We start from the raw sequence: 18,625 nt of genomic DNA, 5'->3' as shown, positions 1-18,625 counted from the left end.
AATGATACTTATATTTCCAGATTCTGACAATAGATCTTAATATTTTTGCAAAGTTCCATGCTTTTCCATAGATTCTAGATCAGTGTGTATGGAGTCTGCCATTAGAAACAAATGAAGTTTTCATTCATATCTAGTGCTGCCACCTATACTTCAAGTTATTAATGCTTTCTTTCGTATTCACTTTGTCGGGACCAAATTTTTAAAATATAATTATCATTACTTGGACAGTTCTATTCACATTTAGGTAATTTACTGAAATCTCGTGTGCAATATGTACATATATGTAAATTTGTACAAAATTGAAGATATTTACACATCAATCATACGTATTTAATATTTCAAGATTTTTTTCAACGCTGTTGTGAATTTTCTTGACTAATTTGCTAGGGTTCTAGGTCAATGGGAAAGCTGTATCCATCCTCCAGTTTAAAAAAATGAATTTTTTATTCGTGTCTTGTGCTGTGATCTATACTCTGGACTTAAAGTTACGAATACTTTTCTCTTTCCTTTCGTTTCTTGAACAATTCGTTTCCCATTTAGATATTTCACTGACAAATCCTATGCAATATCATAATTAAATGACACAACACTGAAAATTCTCTTGAACCCTTACTAATGGAATTTTCCATGATTGCACAACCTCAGGTGAAGGGGAATACCAGGTCACAGCATGGCAATCGTTGGGATATGTTCCGGCTCCTTAATTTCCCACGGGGTAAATCCAGGACGGGTTGGGGGGAAGGGAGTGGATTTGTGATTTTAGCCCTCTCGACAACTTGCTTCAGATCCTATTGCAAAGTTTTTCTTTGCCAAAATCCATACACTTCTTTTTTTTTTAACACATAGTAGTTTAGAGAACTATGTCGCTGATTGGTTGGTGCTTATTATGTGCCATTACGTACCACTTGCAGTAACCCGTGGAGGGGTATGAGGGGAAGTCGCTCTAGGTCACGTGCCCAGGCAGTGACATTATTGTTAGTGTACACTCTTTACAGTCGGAACATTTATTTAACGAGGGTTACAGCAAAGGCATGACGACATTTCTTTCCCAGTATAATGCGGGCCACACAAGAAAGTTTAAAATATACAGTGGAGACCCCGTTACATGCAATATATAGTGACGCCACTAGATGGCAGTGGCTGCCAAGACATTGAACTGGGAAGTCAGTGCGTGTTTAACAATCGTGCAGGATGAATGTGACCCATGGTGAACAGCGTTCTTATGTGAAAATTGCAGTTATCCGTGGAAGGAATGCCAGGGAATGTCACACTGAGCTTGTGGAAGCTTTGGGAAATGTTGCTCTGCCATACCGAACTGTTGTGTGGTGGGCAGCAGCATTCGGGCGTGGAAGAGAAGCAACTGCCGACATGCAATGTTCAGGACGACATTTCTCATTTTGTCTTTTTCTCTATCCTGATACAGATATCTATGTTGATCAAAATTCATACATTAAACGTTAGCATGTATCGTGACCTTCCAACTGTACACTTTACAATTTCTTGCCTCACACGCATTATCATGGAAACAAATAGTTGCATGACTTTTTCTGCAACCCTCGTATTTAAAAAAAATGTACAGAGATCATACACAAAATAAATACAGGGTGATCAAAAAGAGACTCAGCTTTATGGGGAAATGCAGTTGATTATTATTTCTACATTTCTGCTTTTTGTGTGGTCAGTAACAGGCTGTAAAATACATAAACAGCTGATTAGACAAAAAATGTTGCAGTAGACATATGATTTGCTGTGTCTATGTTTTTGTCTTGTGATTCACAGTAAACGTTAAGAAGAATCTTTAAAAACATGATCCATTGTATTCACTCACGTCTATCTCACAATAGCAACCACTTATTGTGAATAAAGTACAACAAATAGCATCCCAATAAGGTTGCGTCTCTTTATATATATATATATATATATATATATATATATATATATATATATATATATATATATATATATATATATAAATATATATATATATATTAATTCTGAATGCTTCGATATTTATAAAAGATAGTTGTTGTGTACTATTCGTTGAGTTCGTTGTTTTACGATATTGTGATTCGAAAATGTAATTTTTTATCCAAAAATTCTAAATTTTATCCAACATCAGGAATATTTCAAGGTAACGAATTGAGATATCTATTTTGTGGAGATTTACTGAATGCATTATCTATATTATATTATTTTTGTAAGGAATTGAAATTGTGCATACATATTTTTTATTGCCGATGGGTGTACTTAAAGTAACTTTTTTCCAATTTCAAGGTAACAACGTTAAACACTATACTAGCGTGGCTGTCCAAATTTAGAGAAGACGTGATTCGAACCCGGCTTACTCTGCAGTCCATTGTGCTGTTATATCAGGGAGATGATGTTCATGACGAAGAGACGAAGCATCTAAAATTAAACGTTGCTGTGGAAACATATACAATCAGCTTAACTCGTCTGTAGTTCTGGTTGCCTAGCACTGAAGGATATTTTAAGAAGAATTGAAAAAATATCTTATTATCTAATTTCAGCGCGAAATCTTGTCAAGATCTCAGGAAAAGGAGAGAAACAGAACAGAATTGAATGAAGGGAGGGCGATATAATGAGACGAAACGGAAAACGAAATATAACAACATGGTTCTCGTAGAATGGCTCTTTGTGAAACTTGAAACTGAGTTTCCTCATCATTGTTGTCGTTTTCCATTGTTGCTTCCTTCAGAAATGAAATTTACGAATTGAAAGGGTTCTTTAAGAAGGACGGAGGAAATTCCGAGAAGGAAAGTAGTCCTGGAAAAGAGACGGATATATCCAGGAAAACCGGGTGTGTCTTGTGATCCCTGTTCTTGGAATCTTGTTCCAGGTAAGAGGCTGGAAAGCAGGGAACGGGCGACAAGCAGGGAAGTTGTGAGAATAAAAAAACGTGTGGATATTCTTGTCATGCATCGCATCGTGTCCTGGTTAAGACGCTTCTTGCGAGAAATGTGCTTCGCTTCGCACGGCCCGTGGGACTCTTGTCGTGGGAAGCAGTGTTGCCAAACCCGATCCGCATAAAAGAGCTAAGTTACACCTTAAATGGAGCTACAATGATTGATTGATTAAAGGTTTTTGGGTGCGTCGGCATCATTTTGCACCCTTCGGTGCATACGGGGAAATATCCTCTTATCTAAAATTCTTACTTAAAAATTTAAAATAACATATGTAAAAAGCCCCTTGGTAAAAATTAAAAGTGCAAGGTTGAAAAAGGACCTGCACGAACACAACACATTAGAAAGTCAGAATGTACTAAAAGCTTCCTCGCACAGTAGAAGACACCAGCTCTTCTAAGCTAAAAACATTTGTTAAGATGCAGTCATCTCCCAACAGGGATGGAAAACAGTTGTGAAAATTAAAAGTCTGCCTGAGGAGAGCAAAATCAACACATTCAACAAGAATATGCCGAATACGTAAAACGGAGGGTCCAGCCCTCGCAGCAAGTGACAATACGTTTGACTGCTGCGTCATATACGCTCCCTACGGTAATTTGAAGTATCAAGTGGAGGGGAGGTTTCTATTATCATTAACTTTAAACTGATGACAATTTGCTAAACACTTAAAGTAATTTCCTTTAAGAGAAAACAACCATCCTTTATAATTCTCGCTCTTTATCCATTCTGTGGGAAATGTTTGTGAAGATTGAGTTTTAGGAAGTTTTCTCTCAGTGAAGCTGTTGATTATGATATATTCATGACCGTCCGGAAGGGTGGGCAAGGGTGGGGCCGTGGCCCCACCGTGGAAAATGAAAGTCAATCAAAAATTATGTATTTTTCACATATAATTTCATTTCAGCCACAATAATATGTGTTAATTATTGCATCAATTTGATAAATTGAAATTTAAGCAATATTAGTTGAGGGAACAACACTATTATTGGGGGTAATGTACCTTGTTTGCCCCCCTTGATAAAAATACCTTCTTTGCCCCTACCTGGAAAAAATCCTGCGGACGTCCATGGATATATTTACAATTGCATTCTAACTTGACTGTCAGACCTATGAAATAAAACCAGGGCATTGTTGTCCTGTTAATTGTATTGTTCCCTACTCGTGAGTGTGTGACGTGTATGCAACTGCAGATTCACAACAATGACTAGTGCTTGCTGGCGGAGTCGCTTTGTTGGCGTAAACACGATTGTTTTCCGGAGGAATAAAAATGAACTTGGCTTGGGAAAATACTTTTATTGACAATTTAACACTAAAAGGAGCTAAATTTCCCATCGCGGAGTTAAATTGCTCCGTAGAGCTTAGTAGGCAAACGAGTCTTCAAAAGAGCCATATCTTGCTCCAAAAGAGCTAACTTGGCAACAGTGGTGGAAAGAGGCACATTGGCAACGCCTTGATCCAAAGCGAGACACTTTGTAAGGTTTACGAAAGATGCGGATCTCTTCTTCAGTGTCTGACTGGAAGACACAACAGGGACGTTGAATTTTCGTTGGAGGGACGATTTCAGTTGCAAAGCATAGCATTAGAAACCCTTGGCCAGTTTCAGGGGCATATTTAAGAGAGCTTTAGGCCCTTCTTTGCCCTCTGAAGTGTTCCTCAACTGGAAAATTATGTTTGTCATCACTAGACCTTGGATTTTTAGGTTCTAAAAACTGTGCTTTTAGGTAACTAAAATAGGTTCGAAGAATCCTAAAATAGGTCCGAAAAATCTTATGAGATGCATTAAACAAAAAAACCCACATAAGTCCAACCCTCAAATCAATATCAGATACACTGCTTCACCTGAAAATTTCTTGGCCAACCTAATTAAATTCCCAAGCTTTTCCCTCGATGTTTCTTTACTAAATTAATAGAAAATCTCTACACCACAGATGAATTTAAACTATATATTATTATTAATTTAATACTTGCACAATTTCCCCTCATCTCTGCTAGAGCTTAATTTCTATGTACAAAGTGAGCCTAAAAGAAATGGACAGTTTCAAAGTTTTGCAGAAACAAAAGCTTTAATAACATGTCTGAAATGCTTACATGGCTAAATTGCTAATGTTTGTGTGTGACCCTTTTGTAACACGACAGTCCAGTTCTCCCCAAACACGACTTTTCCTCTTGCACAGGCAACCAATTTCCTAAAATATCTTGCTCCAATCGTAGATGAACTGTCTTGTGGATGGTTGTTTGTCATACCGTGTTGTAAAACCACGCTATGCAACAGTAACAGAAATTGTTTTTGCAAATTCCAGCACAGAGAAAGCCTCTTCTACCTGGCTAGCGGCTAGATTTATCGACGGACGTGAAGGCCGTTCACGTGATGCTGACGTCACGAAGAAAAACGAAAAGTGGAAGTCGTAAACGTGAAGACTTACTCTGTAAAACAGTACTAAATGCTTCCTGATACAACAAATAGTTTTATAAAGCGTTTAATCCGTCTATTTCTTTAAGGCTCACCCTGTATAAAATTTCTCCAACACAATCTTCACTCATGTTGAATGATTGGTTAATATTATAAGACCGATATAAGGAAAGCATGTTACCGAGACGGGATGTTCTCGTGGGTATGTAATGCAGACATAACAAATTCCATTATGTACAGTCAGCGGCAATAAAATTGGACACCTAGATCTTGAAATACTCGATTCCCTGCAAGGCGTCGTGTGTGTTGCCTAACTCCACGGTGATAAGTGGATATTAATAGCAAATTTTCAATGGTAACTTCCACCACCGCCGTACAGTTAGGCAGGGAAGCGAGTCTGGATCTGGGTGTTCAATTTGTATTGCCGTTGAGTGTACTTGCCTCATCTTGTGGAAAGGTGTCGGCCTCATCTTGTGGAAAGGTGTTGGCGGCATTTGGATTGACAGGTACTGGAGATCTGTCTAGTGGCATTTACTCTTCACGCATGCATGCATCGGAGGGCGGAAGCTGTGCTACATTTTGGTGCGAAAAGTGAAATGCAGAAACGCTTGGGATTTCAGCAAGGTAAGCCACACCTCACTTGCTGTTTATTCCACAAGAAGTGCTTTTCTCCTCCTCAACGACTCTCTAAACGCCTGCCGTGTATGCAACCCAAAGTGCGCATTGGCGTTACGGGTTTGCCTAAGTGCTGCATTAACAAGTCTTTCGCTGACTCCCTGAACTCGCGCGTCTACACTCTGTCCCACTTATCTCCGGAGCAGGCGAACGAAAACAAGGCTCTGCGCAAGTAGTGACGCTAGACGGCTCTCCCAATGAACACGTGCGAGGAACGGGATTGCGTGGAGGGGGAAAGCGACTGCAGTTACCAGCCTTCGCAGCAGCGTGTGCTGCTTCGCTCTGCCCACTCGATTCCCCCCTTTCTGTGCCGTTAAGCGCGACTTTACTCCAGAGATACCATGGACAGAGTATAGTTCGTTACACGTTACACTGACTCATCTACTTCGTTCATTTTGTGTCAAGTAGCGTATTTAGTGTCTGCAACGTTTGCACTACGTTCCGGAGCGTTGCAGTGTGTGGTTTATGATCACGTGGTGCTTGCTGACTAATCAAATGAACGTTTAAAGGAGACAGGCATTTGTTCAATCTTCTGAATCTGAACACCGCTATCAGTCTACTTGGTTGAACGTCATTTCCTTGCACCAGCCTGACACGGGATACACTGCACTACATCTAGTGTGAAAAAATGCAGCAAACTAGACAGCGCTTTTCTGAGCAACGTCATTTCAATTTATCGCTTGTCAATCTACGTCGTGTCTTCCCGTTTCGCCCAGTACCGAAGAACTTGTTGGCCCAAGTGATAACACGCGCCAGAACGGAAGTACCGTTTCGCCCAGAGGGAATTTCTAAAAGATGGTTTGAAGGTGAACGGAAATGTGAAAGAGCCAAGCAATCAGGTGAGGCTTTCTAAGGGGAGACTTGTCGCATTGCTTAATGCATTAATAACAGAAATACAGATGCATGTACATAAGAACACACAGTACGAACACAATATCAACAATAGTATTAGCCAGAGAGGTTAGGTTAGGTTATAGGTGGGGTGTAAAGAAAAAGGACACGTGGCTCTACACGATTGGGAATTCTTACTTTCACCTTTCCTTCTGGGTGAAACGGTACTTCCGTTCTGGGGCGTGTTAGGCAACTTGGGCCAACAAGTTATTCGGTACTGGGCGAAACGGGCATGAATTATCTATGTAGTAGTCCTGCATGGGACCACTTTGGCTCGCTCGTACTCGTTGGGTCTCCAATCCTCGAGCGTATACAATGGGTTATCACTTTAATGTGACAATAATAGTAGACACATATGTGTAAAATATCCGTCTTGGCAGTTTCAGCCCACCATCATCTATTTCATTTTCATAAATCATTTACAAGGGAGGTTATCTAAGTGTCCCCCTCCGATTCACATGAAACGTGGCACGTGTATAGAGGGGGGCATGGGAAGAACATGCACATATAATTGGTACACACACAGCACTGAACTGTAGGATTGTCTGTACCAAACGCAAGTGCTATCGTGCGTGTTCTTCCTATGCCGTATTTACGTGGTTTCGGGGTCACGTGTCCACTACAATTTGTCCTCATCTTGACATTTGAGATGGGTTTTGCCCCCTAAAACAGTTTTTTAGCCGAAACAAAAAAAAACGTATTTCTTCCTTTGGACCCCTCTATACACCTGCCACGTTTAATGGAAATCGGAGGGGGACACTTAGATAACCTCCATTCAACATGGAGATGAAGACTATGTTCACTTAAGTTTCAATTTAACTGCGTGTTTCACCTCACGATCGATATTTGAGGCCCCACTACCACAGACAAAAGGCCCTTATACGTGCACTGCTAGGCTTCTAGCCTATACCGCTCGTTTTGCCTGTTTGAGCGTTATTCGCTCGAGTGAAGAAGCTCTTAATTCCGTACGCTATCTAGCGTCGTCCGTGAGAACTATTTCGCGCCCGAGCGAAACCCTCTCACCGCGGCACTCTGTAGAGTCGACGAGCGATATGAAAGCGGCTGAGCTTGACAACTACGCGCAGAGAGAGAGAGGGAGATACATTTCCGCTGTTGCCACCCACTCACCGTTCGGGGTTCTCGCCAGCTTTTACAAAGTACAAAAAGAAACGGCGTACATTCGAATAATTGTAAATTGCCGCTGCACGTCTATTATTGCAACAATAGATACCTGACATTTGGCAACACTGCTCCCTGGCATGGGACAGGCTTTTCTCTGTCGAGGAGACGGAAATTTCCTCCTTTTTGGCTTTCAACACTGGAATTACTTATTGTAGCTTATACCTTGCACATCTTCTGCTTTTTTGCAAACGCACCTTTAAGACGTAATAACTTAACTTCCATAATTTTATGCTACCTTTACGAGTTTCTTAACAATATAATTACAATTTTCAAAATGCGTATTTTATAATCCTTTAATGGAACATTTTGAAAGTTAATCTATACAGAGGTCAACAATTATAAAACTTCTACAATCGCCTGATTATCACATTAGCACTGTTGACATCTTAAACAAGGGCACACATTCATTTCCATAACAATAACGTTACCTTACGTAGCGTAAAACGGTTTGGATTTTCTCTAAGAATTACAGTACAGAAATCCACTGAAGCTGACAGTAAACGAAAACTTATTTTTCGGACAGTTGCATCCTAAATGTAAGTACTTTAATCTTCTACACAAACATTATGTGTACTTTTACAAGCTAAAAGTTTCTTTAAATAACATTTCCTTAAATATTGAACCATCTTAACATTCTTCCATAACTTTCATTCGAAATTTTTATGAGCAATTCCAGAAACAACGGACTGTCACTTTAGAAACAGTTTATTTGTATTTTTTTTCTATGTGATTCATGACACATACAACTAACTAACTCTCTAGCCTTTTTAAACCCGAAGGTTCATGGCTGCAGCAACACAGGCCAACCATCTGTCCCTATCCTGAGATCTATATACTCTTTTCCATCCCTACCGATTTCATTTAGATCCGTCTCAACGTTGTCCCTCCATCTTCGTCTTGGCCTTCCTACAGGTCTCTTACCATCAGGTTTCCCAACAAGAATCCTGTATACTCCTCTTTCCTCTCCCATTCGTGCCACATGGCCTGCCCACCTAAGTCTTCTTGATTTAATTATTCTAGTATTATTTGGACATGAATACAAATTATGTAGTTCTAAATTATGTAACCTTCTCCACTCACCTGTCTCCTCATCTCTTTTAGGTCCAAATATTTTCCTAAGGATCTTATTTTCAAATACTCTCAATTTATGTTCTTTCAATGTAAGGGACCAAGTTTCACAAATAATTCCACATTGCGCAAGATTTACAACATACCCACACTCACTTCGAGAATACACTACATCTACCTGTATCCATAGTATACATAACAAATCATCTCCATTGCACCATGGGATTAAGCTCTGCTCTGAGTTCAGTACCCGAAACAAGAGATCGTCCTTACACAGAGACCTAGTAATCCCCAAACCTAACGAAAGCAGATTTGGTCAGAAGGCTTTCTCGTACATCGCAGCGGCAACCTGGAATTCACTCCCGACGAAGGTCAAACTCAGTACCAGCAAAGCGCAGTTCTGTCGTCTTCTACGTTCATATGCCTATCAATTCTAACTCCAGTAATATTATTTTCAGTGCTTATCCACCCCCCCCCCCACGCACATATGATTTAAATTTTCGTCCCTATCCTTTTTAAACAGTAATTCCATAACACACCCAAAATCTTCTTTTCTTTTAAATAACACTCAAACGTTCCTTATTTCATTTCTACTATGTAACACTTTAATACTAATGTAAATTCATCTCATCTTCCTTAGTTGTAGCATTTGTATATATATATATATATATATATATATATATATATATATAATTTCAACATAGGGCATCAAGTCATTATTTGTATTAATATTGTTCTAAATGAACTGTTGTATGGCATAATTGTAACCCTATTGAGATAATGATAAGAACAAGGAAACCGTTAACTATTACTTCCTTTGCGAGTCCGAGAGATGTCGCTAGGTGTCTGAATCAGAAACTTCGACAGGGAAAGTGACCTGTTTCCGCATTTTCTTACTCCACGTAAACTGATTCCGATTCGAATTAACGTAGTTCCATGAAGGATCACTTGGAAACCAACAGACAAATATCCCAAGAACTCAGAAACCGTGAACACTTTGAAGTTTTCTTGAAAGTTCGTTTCAGGCATCGGCACATAATCACAGGAGTGACTGTTGGGAAGGAGGGGAAGCCGTCTGGTTTGACGATGCACGCGACGTGGTTGAGAATGAAGCGAAACTTCAGCTTGAAGTCTAGGAATTGCAAGTTATTTCAACGCTTGAAGGAGGCAGGCAGAAATACGTTTCTTAACGGACGAAAAAAAATCTCAATCAGTGTCCGTGAAACATCGTCTCCAGGGTTGTGTTAGGAAAGTAAATTCAGTGGAAGTTACTTTTCTTTAAAAGTAACTCAATTGCAGTAACTGTTTTGTAGAAATGTAACTGTAAGAACTGTTACAGTTACTTTTCTCCAAAAGAAAATCAATTATAGTTACTTCGGTGAAAAAGTAAGTCAGTTACTTTACTAAAAACATTAACCCAAAGTAACACACTTACAGTGGCTTTGCTCAAGAAGTAACCTAGTTCGTTACTTTACTCAAAAGTTAGCCCAGTTCGTTACTTTACTCAAAAGTTAACCCAGTTCGTTACTTTACTCAAAAGTTAACCCAGTTCGTTACTTTACTCAAAATTAACCCAGTTCGTTACTTTACTCAAAAATTAACCCAGTTCGTTACTTTACTCAAAAGTTAACCCAGTTCGTTACTTTACTCAAAAGTTAACCCAGTTCGTTACTTTACTCAAAAGTTAACCCAGTTCGTTACTTTACTCAAAAATTAACCTAGTTCGTTACTTTACTCAAAAGTTAACCCAGTTCCCGTTACTTTACTAAAAAGTAACCCAGCTCCAGTTACTTATGAAACAAAATATAACGCAGGAAATTTACAAGTACAGTAGTAGCCTTTCATCTTGCATAGGAAAATGTCTTCATCCGTATTCTGCCAACACAATATAAATATAAATTTGAAGGTAAGAGGCTGACACAACTGACAACCTATGAATCTGTATATCCTGAATCAAAATTAGTGGAATAGTAATTAATGACGCATGTTTTTAGACAAATTTTAGAGTTTAGAAACACACGTATTGTACAGGGTGTACTAAAAGTCCCATAACCCCCCTTTGAATTGTAGACAAACCTACAAAATGTTATTTTAACAACGTGCGTATGATGAGAGGATGGTATACCATTAAATCAAACAAATGACCACCATTTACTACAGAGAATCTGTGCAAACTGCCATTTTCATGGCACAGTATTATTCGCCTCCAGGTGCGATGTGAAATCCTCCGTAACATGCCTGGCGTGAGGGAAGCAAACGCACTGCGAACAGCTTCTTGAAGTTCCCCAGTTGTCTGATAACGATTATGGGCGACTTTCTGTTTGATGTGTCCCCATAGCGCTTTATCACAAGATGACAGATTTGGACTTTGGGGTGGCCATTTAGAGGTGCTGGTAAATTTGTCGATCCTCGTCCAATCCATTTGTCTCTGAACACATCATTGAGGTGTTCTCTTAAAATGGCCACCCCGAAATCCAGATCTGACATCTTATGTTACGGAGGATTTCACATCGCACTGGAGGCGAATAATACTGTGCCATGAAAATGACGGGGTGCACACAGATCCTCTGGAGTAAATGGTGGTCATTTGTCTGATTTAATGGTATACCATCCTCTCATCATACGCACGCTGTTAAAATAACATTTTGCAGGTTTGTCTACAATTCGAAGGGGAGGCGGGGGTAATGGGACTTTTGGTACACCCTGTATATTTGCAATCTAGAAATGTTCTCCTTTAAAACAATGTACAGCACATTACTCTTCTTTACTGACGTACAATTTTGACCATCAAGGTTGACATTTTTTCTGGAATTGCTGTTTAATTTGGATTAGACAATTGACGAAAACTTGATATCGTTATAGTAAATAGTGATATTATTTCTTGACTTACCTGCTTCATGTATGATCTTCTTGGTCGAGCGTGTTGAGTTCTGGACTCGTGTTCGAAGGCTGTAAGTTCGATCCCCAGAGAGAACTTCAGTGTTGAATCCTGGATGCAGATGCACAATCATAGCTGCTTTGGCTCCTTATCTATTCATCTTCACCGTTGCGATTAAGCTGAAAGCAGAAAAGCATTACGTTAACAAGTAGAAGCAAAATAAATGTGTATTGTTTGTACACATTTATTGAACAATCCCTCTACCCAACCACAATATCTCTAGCAACCTTGAATTGTACCAACTTTGTGTTGTACTATCAACCACATGCGAGAATGGAAATGAATCAGACTTGAAACTTATGGGGCATTCCAGCGTTACGAGTGTGACATTTTACACACAAAATGTAATATTCTAGACAAGAGATTAGATGAAAATATTCATAATGAACTGATTTCATGGAATTATGAAGTACTTTGTGGTGTCTGCTAACAAATGGAATGCTCAGACTGAATGCATGTAAAGCATGTGTAAAGTGTGTTGTGTGTGTGACACTTTAAAAGTGTAGCACATTTTGACTTCATTTGTCTGTTAAGTATATAGCCTGCAGATGTTAGTAACTTTTATTGGTTAAGTGTGCAAATTATATGCATTCACAAATACCTAAACCTTAATGCAATTAGAAATAACAATAATGTTCATATTAATTTATTTTGTTATTATCATGGAGTAGGACCACTTTTCGTGGAATGACCCTTATGTGAATAACACACCCTCTTCAGACAATGTAAAATACCATGATAAGGCTTGTAACACGAGAATGATGATATAGGTTCTGTTCGGAAAGACCAAATATGGATTATAAATATAAACATGGCCAAACTCGGCCATTTGTCGTTGAGAGTGTCACAACAAAAAGTGATATTAGAGTGATGGGATAACTTCTTTAAGTGTGTTATTAGAAAGGGTACACGACTTAACGTAGACTAAATAATAAGTATATTTAGTTTCTTTCTGGTTAAGCACATTTGAATAACTCATCGCGATGTATTCTGGGGCATTGCTCTACCGAGACGGATCGTTAGTTGGGTCCAGGTGAGAAAAATGTGACTTCACACTCATCAGTTGAAAATTCTTGCAAAATACGTTGGTGTAGTGGTAATGTCGAAGCCTTGTAAACGAAGGTCCAGTGGAGGTCGTTCGGATCCCACTTTAAAAACTGTAGGCCCAGTTGCGATTAGCCTACCTGTGTATAAACTGGAATTCGGGCTGAGGATTTGGGGTCAAATCAACATTCGAAGCGGGATCTTTTTTCTCGGTCTGTAATTGTTTTTTTTTATAATAATGTGGATAATATTATTACTATTGAGGTAATTGTTATAATAATTAATGAGGTACTTATGATGATATTAATTATTTACTTTACTTTACTATAATCTATTTAATTGGAAGTTAAGTGTACTTTAAATATACTAAATACATATCTACCTCATCAATAAATTGAAATATAGAGGAATAATCGTATATATAGTTCACGTAAGGGAGGGGGGTTCAATTTTTGGTATGATTAGGGTTGCTATATTTCATAAGTAAAAATCCGGGTCACTACTGACCGGAAGCTTGTTGGGGAGCGGGAGAGGTAGGGGGCGGGATGTGCTGGACCCGACAAATTTGTGTGTATGTACATATCCATAATCATATTATTTACAGTTCTTAAAAAAACGAAATCCACTTCAAATTATACTATTAATCTTGCAATTACTTTCCGGTGCCATAATGAACTAAGCCCTATCTCACAATGTCGAAACTTTATTTGAAAACTGTGGACTGAACAGTGCGGGCATCCAAGCACTGACTGTTTACAGTAAAGAGCTCACTATGCAATGGAAGAGATTTGCAACTGAAATTCAGTGCTGCCAGCAGATGGTGGCGCTATCGTGAAGTCTAATATCTTTGCAGCATCTTCTTGTAACTCGATAACTATTATACTGTATTATCGAGAGGAAGTGGTTCAATGTACAATTAGATTGTTTAGTAAAATGATAATTTTAATATTGTTTCTCACCCGATTGCAGGACATTTGTGCATCCCGAAGAAACTATTCGGAACACCAGGACAAATTATATCATTCCGGGATTGTCCCGAAAAATTCGGGACGTGCAGCAGGCCTAGGTATGATCAGGTTATCAAAATCAAATATATCAACTAGGCCATCCAACATTTTGACACACTGTTCCAAAGAATGAGGATCAAACTTAGTGAATACAATTCTACAAGTCACGCTACTTAGTATTGATACTTTTCTGTCCATCTTGTGTCAAACAACTTGAGAATGTTTCCCTGGCTTTCTTGCACTACACTTTTAAAAACAAAATTCCTTTAAGAAGACTGGAGGGGAGAAAAAATAACTGATTTGACAGTCTCAATGCAGTTTCTTATCGTAAAAATTCCGAAACTATCAGGAAATTGCATATATTTGGCCTGCAGTCCCATCTGGTGTGTGGAATTACGTACTTTCCTTCCCATCCGTATCCCGTCCTATACGTCTCGAATTTATGAGAACAAAATAAGTCCGAAGAAATTTTTATGAACAAGCGGATACAACAGGTAATCTGGTAATTTTACTGAACCAAAAGGGGGTGGGTTGTAACCTTTGAACACCCCCTTAAATAGGCCCATCAGTGGACCGAAGGGTAGATTTCCTGCTTGGCCTTGGACTAGTCGTGTGGTACTTAATCGCCTGCTAGATTCCGCATCACACGGTACTCGTTGCCGTACATGTCGGTATGTTTTGTTCCCACAAGGCATTGCGCAGAGGAGACAAGCTAAAAAAGGTGGACTAGTAGTAGTAGTAGTAGAATATCTACTGCTGCTATTTTCCTTACAATTGCCAAAATTAAAAGAAAAACATGGGCTATAAATTGGCTCGAAAGACAATTTTGTAATCCAGGTATACTCAACAAGCTTTTTAATGAACTCGGGTATGTATACATGAAATTCACAGGATTCATAAAAATATATATTTTGTTCAACTAAATATGTCAAACAATTAATACACGTAATAATTATCGGCTATCACATTTGTCGTGTACAAATATGGCTGCTTTGGGTAGATTCCTAAATAATAATGACCCCGAACACATTATCTTTGCTCTTTTATTTCATCGAACAGCCAACAAAAACAAACGCCATTCGGAAGCCACAGACTAGAAACTTTCTCTTTCCAAACTCACAGAATATCGTCATATGACCAAACTTCTCTCTGATTGACTGTTCTACAGAATCCAGCAGAGAAAGCTGGTTGCAATTAGAACACGGTCCAATCGTCAAAACCAGTGACGTAGCCAGCCTTTATTTCCTGCCAGTTAGCCAGTCCAGCGTCAACCAGGGCATTCCTACTGGAAATCCAGTTCCATGTGATTCGACCTTAATTAGAGTATCGAGTTCTTCTTCATCGAAGGGACGTCGTCCCTCCTCTAATGGGACTGAGGAGAAAGGGGGGGGGGGTGCTATATGTTTCATCACATGCCATTACAAGACGGAAACTTTCCGGTTCCGTTCTAGAAGGCAAACCAATTACGCATGTCGGCAAGAAAAGAGATGCAAAAATAGAACGACACTAGGAAAGGGATGGGGAAGAAAATTCATTACCTAATCCGAAATACGTGAGCAGAAGTGAAAGCGTGGATAATTATAGAACTCCTCCTCCAGCCCCCGAGAAAAACTCTTCACCGTTATTTTTGTCTGCAGTTGAATTAAATTGCAACGAGCGTTGAAAGGGGGAAAAGAGCACGAATAACGAAAGCCAGTCGATCCTCTTTCATCGTCCTAGACCTACATGCAGAGGCTACTTCATTTATTAATGGAGCTTCGAAGTTCTGCCACGAGGAGCGCTGGAAACAAGATGGGTCGAGAAAAGAGTGCAGTTCTGGTGGGCCTTGTTTTAGCAGCCACTCAAACTGCGTTTGTTTTTTTCGCTTCAAGAGGACTCGAATCTCGTTGCAAATGATGTAACTGATAATTGGTGTTCAAGCAGGTGTACTGCAAGAACTGCATCGCCTCCAAGAATGCACTCAGAAAATAGAAACTTTCATGTCACCCTACAAACAGAAAACTAAATTCACCAGAAACGTAAGTGTGGTTTTTAGCCTTTCGATAAGGAACAAATAATGTATTTATAATCCGTAAAACAATTTTAGAAGCCTCGAAATTTGCCTACGTTAAAAAAAATGTAGCTAGTGAAGAAACCATAACGAAGCCAGCAAAAGAAATCCATAAAAAGCCTTAATAATTATTCGTTGCTAAGGCAGGCGTATAATTCTGAACCTTTAAGGGGTTGCGGGTTGCTGATAACAGTACGGTGGGATGCACAAATATTGGTCGCCAAATTATCCATGACAATTTTCATTAATTTTTCTCTTGCATCCTTCGTGTTTTTAAGGACTAGCTTTTAATATATGCTGGTAGAAGTTATTACCAACTAGTTTCGAGTTTAGCTTCAATTCTCAAAGCTCTCATTGTGTAAAACAAAGGCAATAAATATGGTGATGGACAATTTGCGTGGCAATACTTATGCATCCTCATTGGTTCGGATATCTCTTCCAACTTTTCTGATTATCCTAAATGTTTACACAGTAAACCGAAAACTCAGGCTCTGGAGATGAAATCTACTCTTCAATACCTGAGAAAATCTTTTCAATTATACATATTCACAGCACATGCCCATACACACTATAATGTTTCTCTACACACAAGTTTTACAAAATCGTTCTATTTTCAATTTCCACTCCAGCGCCCGAAATAACATTTTCTACTGTCAAAGAGGCCTGAAAAGTGTACACTTTGTCATTACTGACCATGAATATGTTGAAACATAAGCCAACGTTAAAAAAATGACTTACAAAAAGCCGTTATTGCTTATTTTCTCAAAATATGCATTTAAAAATAAAATTAAAATAAGTCATTTGCTTCGCTTGTAATATTGCTTACAGTGTGTCCGAAATTTTCCTCAAATTGAACATTCTGAAAAATTCCTTAGTATTTTTTTCAGTTTGCCACATTATTCACTTCTAGTTTTAATTATATCATGATTAAGTCATATTTTCGGGGTAGAACGAGTTATTTATAATTGAGGACTAAAAGTGGTAAACGTTGTAAGTGCCAAAAGCGGAAGTGTTGGGAAATCGCATCGTTCCACACATCAGCCCGTAAGAACGTGCACACTAGTGACCTCTTTACGCGCCCTTTGAACTACTTAGAGGCCTACCAGCCACATTTTACGTTTACCACATTATAAAGCATGACACATTTCACAGTTTAACGTGGAAAACAGTGCTTGAATTATTGTGGCACTTACAGCGTTTACCAATTTTAGTCTTCAATTGTTTCGAGTTTTCATGTAATTACAATCTCGCCCTCATCGTGGCGATTGGCAAAAAGTGGCAAATAACTAACAATTTCCTTAAAGGACGAACCTTCCTCATGACGTAACAACTATAACCTACATAACAGGCATAGGCACCATTATTTGCACAATATAAATTCTCACCTACCAATTTTCATTTTAGACATTGAAGAAATCCACAAAAAAATGTTCTGAACTGCTAACTCTGTATGCGATTAATGTAATCCTTCAGTGTGCCACTTCTTTGTCGCCCATTCCTTCCCTGGTATGAACACATGAACATCGAAGCTTCGATGGTAGTGACATCTGTCAACTCAAACCTTAATCCCGAGAGTTGTTGTTACCTTTGATCTTTGGCAGATGTCAGTTCTGTCGCCTTTGCACGCTTCCAAAGTTTCCAACACACGCCCATCAAAATTCAGCTCTCGCGATGTATAAAGTAGCTTATCGTTTCAATTAATAGCTTTGTCTGTTGAAGGACAAATGTAAGTGTTAATATAACGTACAGTAGGATCCATTAGTATTGCCGTACAAATTGTCCATCACCATGATCGTGCACATTATTTGACCCAATAAGAGCTTCAAGAATTAAAAGAAAGTTCAAAACAAGCTGTTGACAACTTCTGCACCAGCATACATAAAAATAAATCGCTTAAAAACACATAGGATGTAATAGAAAAATTAATGAAAATAGTCATGGACAATTTGCACGGTAATACGCATGGATCTCACTGTACTGTTCGACCGTAGCTCTAGTGTACGAATTCAAACACAAAAATGGAAAATCCAGGATGCCTGGCAACACTGGACAAACAGTAAGCTTATCCTAAGTTCACATAATAATATAAGGCTTTCAACAGCAACGAAACGTACATATTTGATTTGCAAATTCTTGTTTTATTTGATAGGTGGAAAATAAGTGTATGAAAAATTGTTTACAACTAGCTTGTAGCAAGGAGCGTACATTTTGACAACAATAACAGTTACATAATATTGAGTTATATCCATGTGTGTAAAGAAAATTTATAATATTCTGCGATAACAGTCTCTAACTTCTTTCACTGAAGAATCATGTTCACTAAAATTTGTAGATTCAATGTAATCAGACCTTGAATTACAAATAAAAAACAATAGCAGTGTTGCAAATTGGGTACAATTTTCCTCCAAAGTACAATAACGAAAACTCGATCGACCCGAAACA

At 38.7% G+C, this 18,625-nt stretch overlaps 1 protein-coding gene across 1 annotated transcript in view; it reads left to right on the top strand.

Annotated features, from left to right (window-relative positions):
* Scp1 (Sarcoplasmic calcium-binding protein 1) overlaps positions 1-18,625 on the top strand; it is a 146,889-nt gene that overhangs the window by 77,617 nt on the left and 50,647 nt on the right. The gene's annotated exons all lie outside the window — the stretch shown is intronic.

The sequence above is a fragment of the Lepisma saccharinum genome, chromosome 13 (assembly GCF_977018435.1).
Source record: "Lepisma saccharinum chromosome 13, izLepSacc3.1, whole genome shotgun sequence".
NCBI lineage: Eukaryota > Metazoa > Arthropoda > Insecta > Zygentoma > Lepismatidae > Lepisma > Lepisma saccharinum.
The sequence above is the reverse complement of the archived record's forward strand: the minus strand, read 5'-3'. Positions and strand labels throughout refer to the sequence as shown.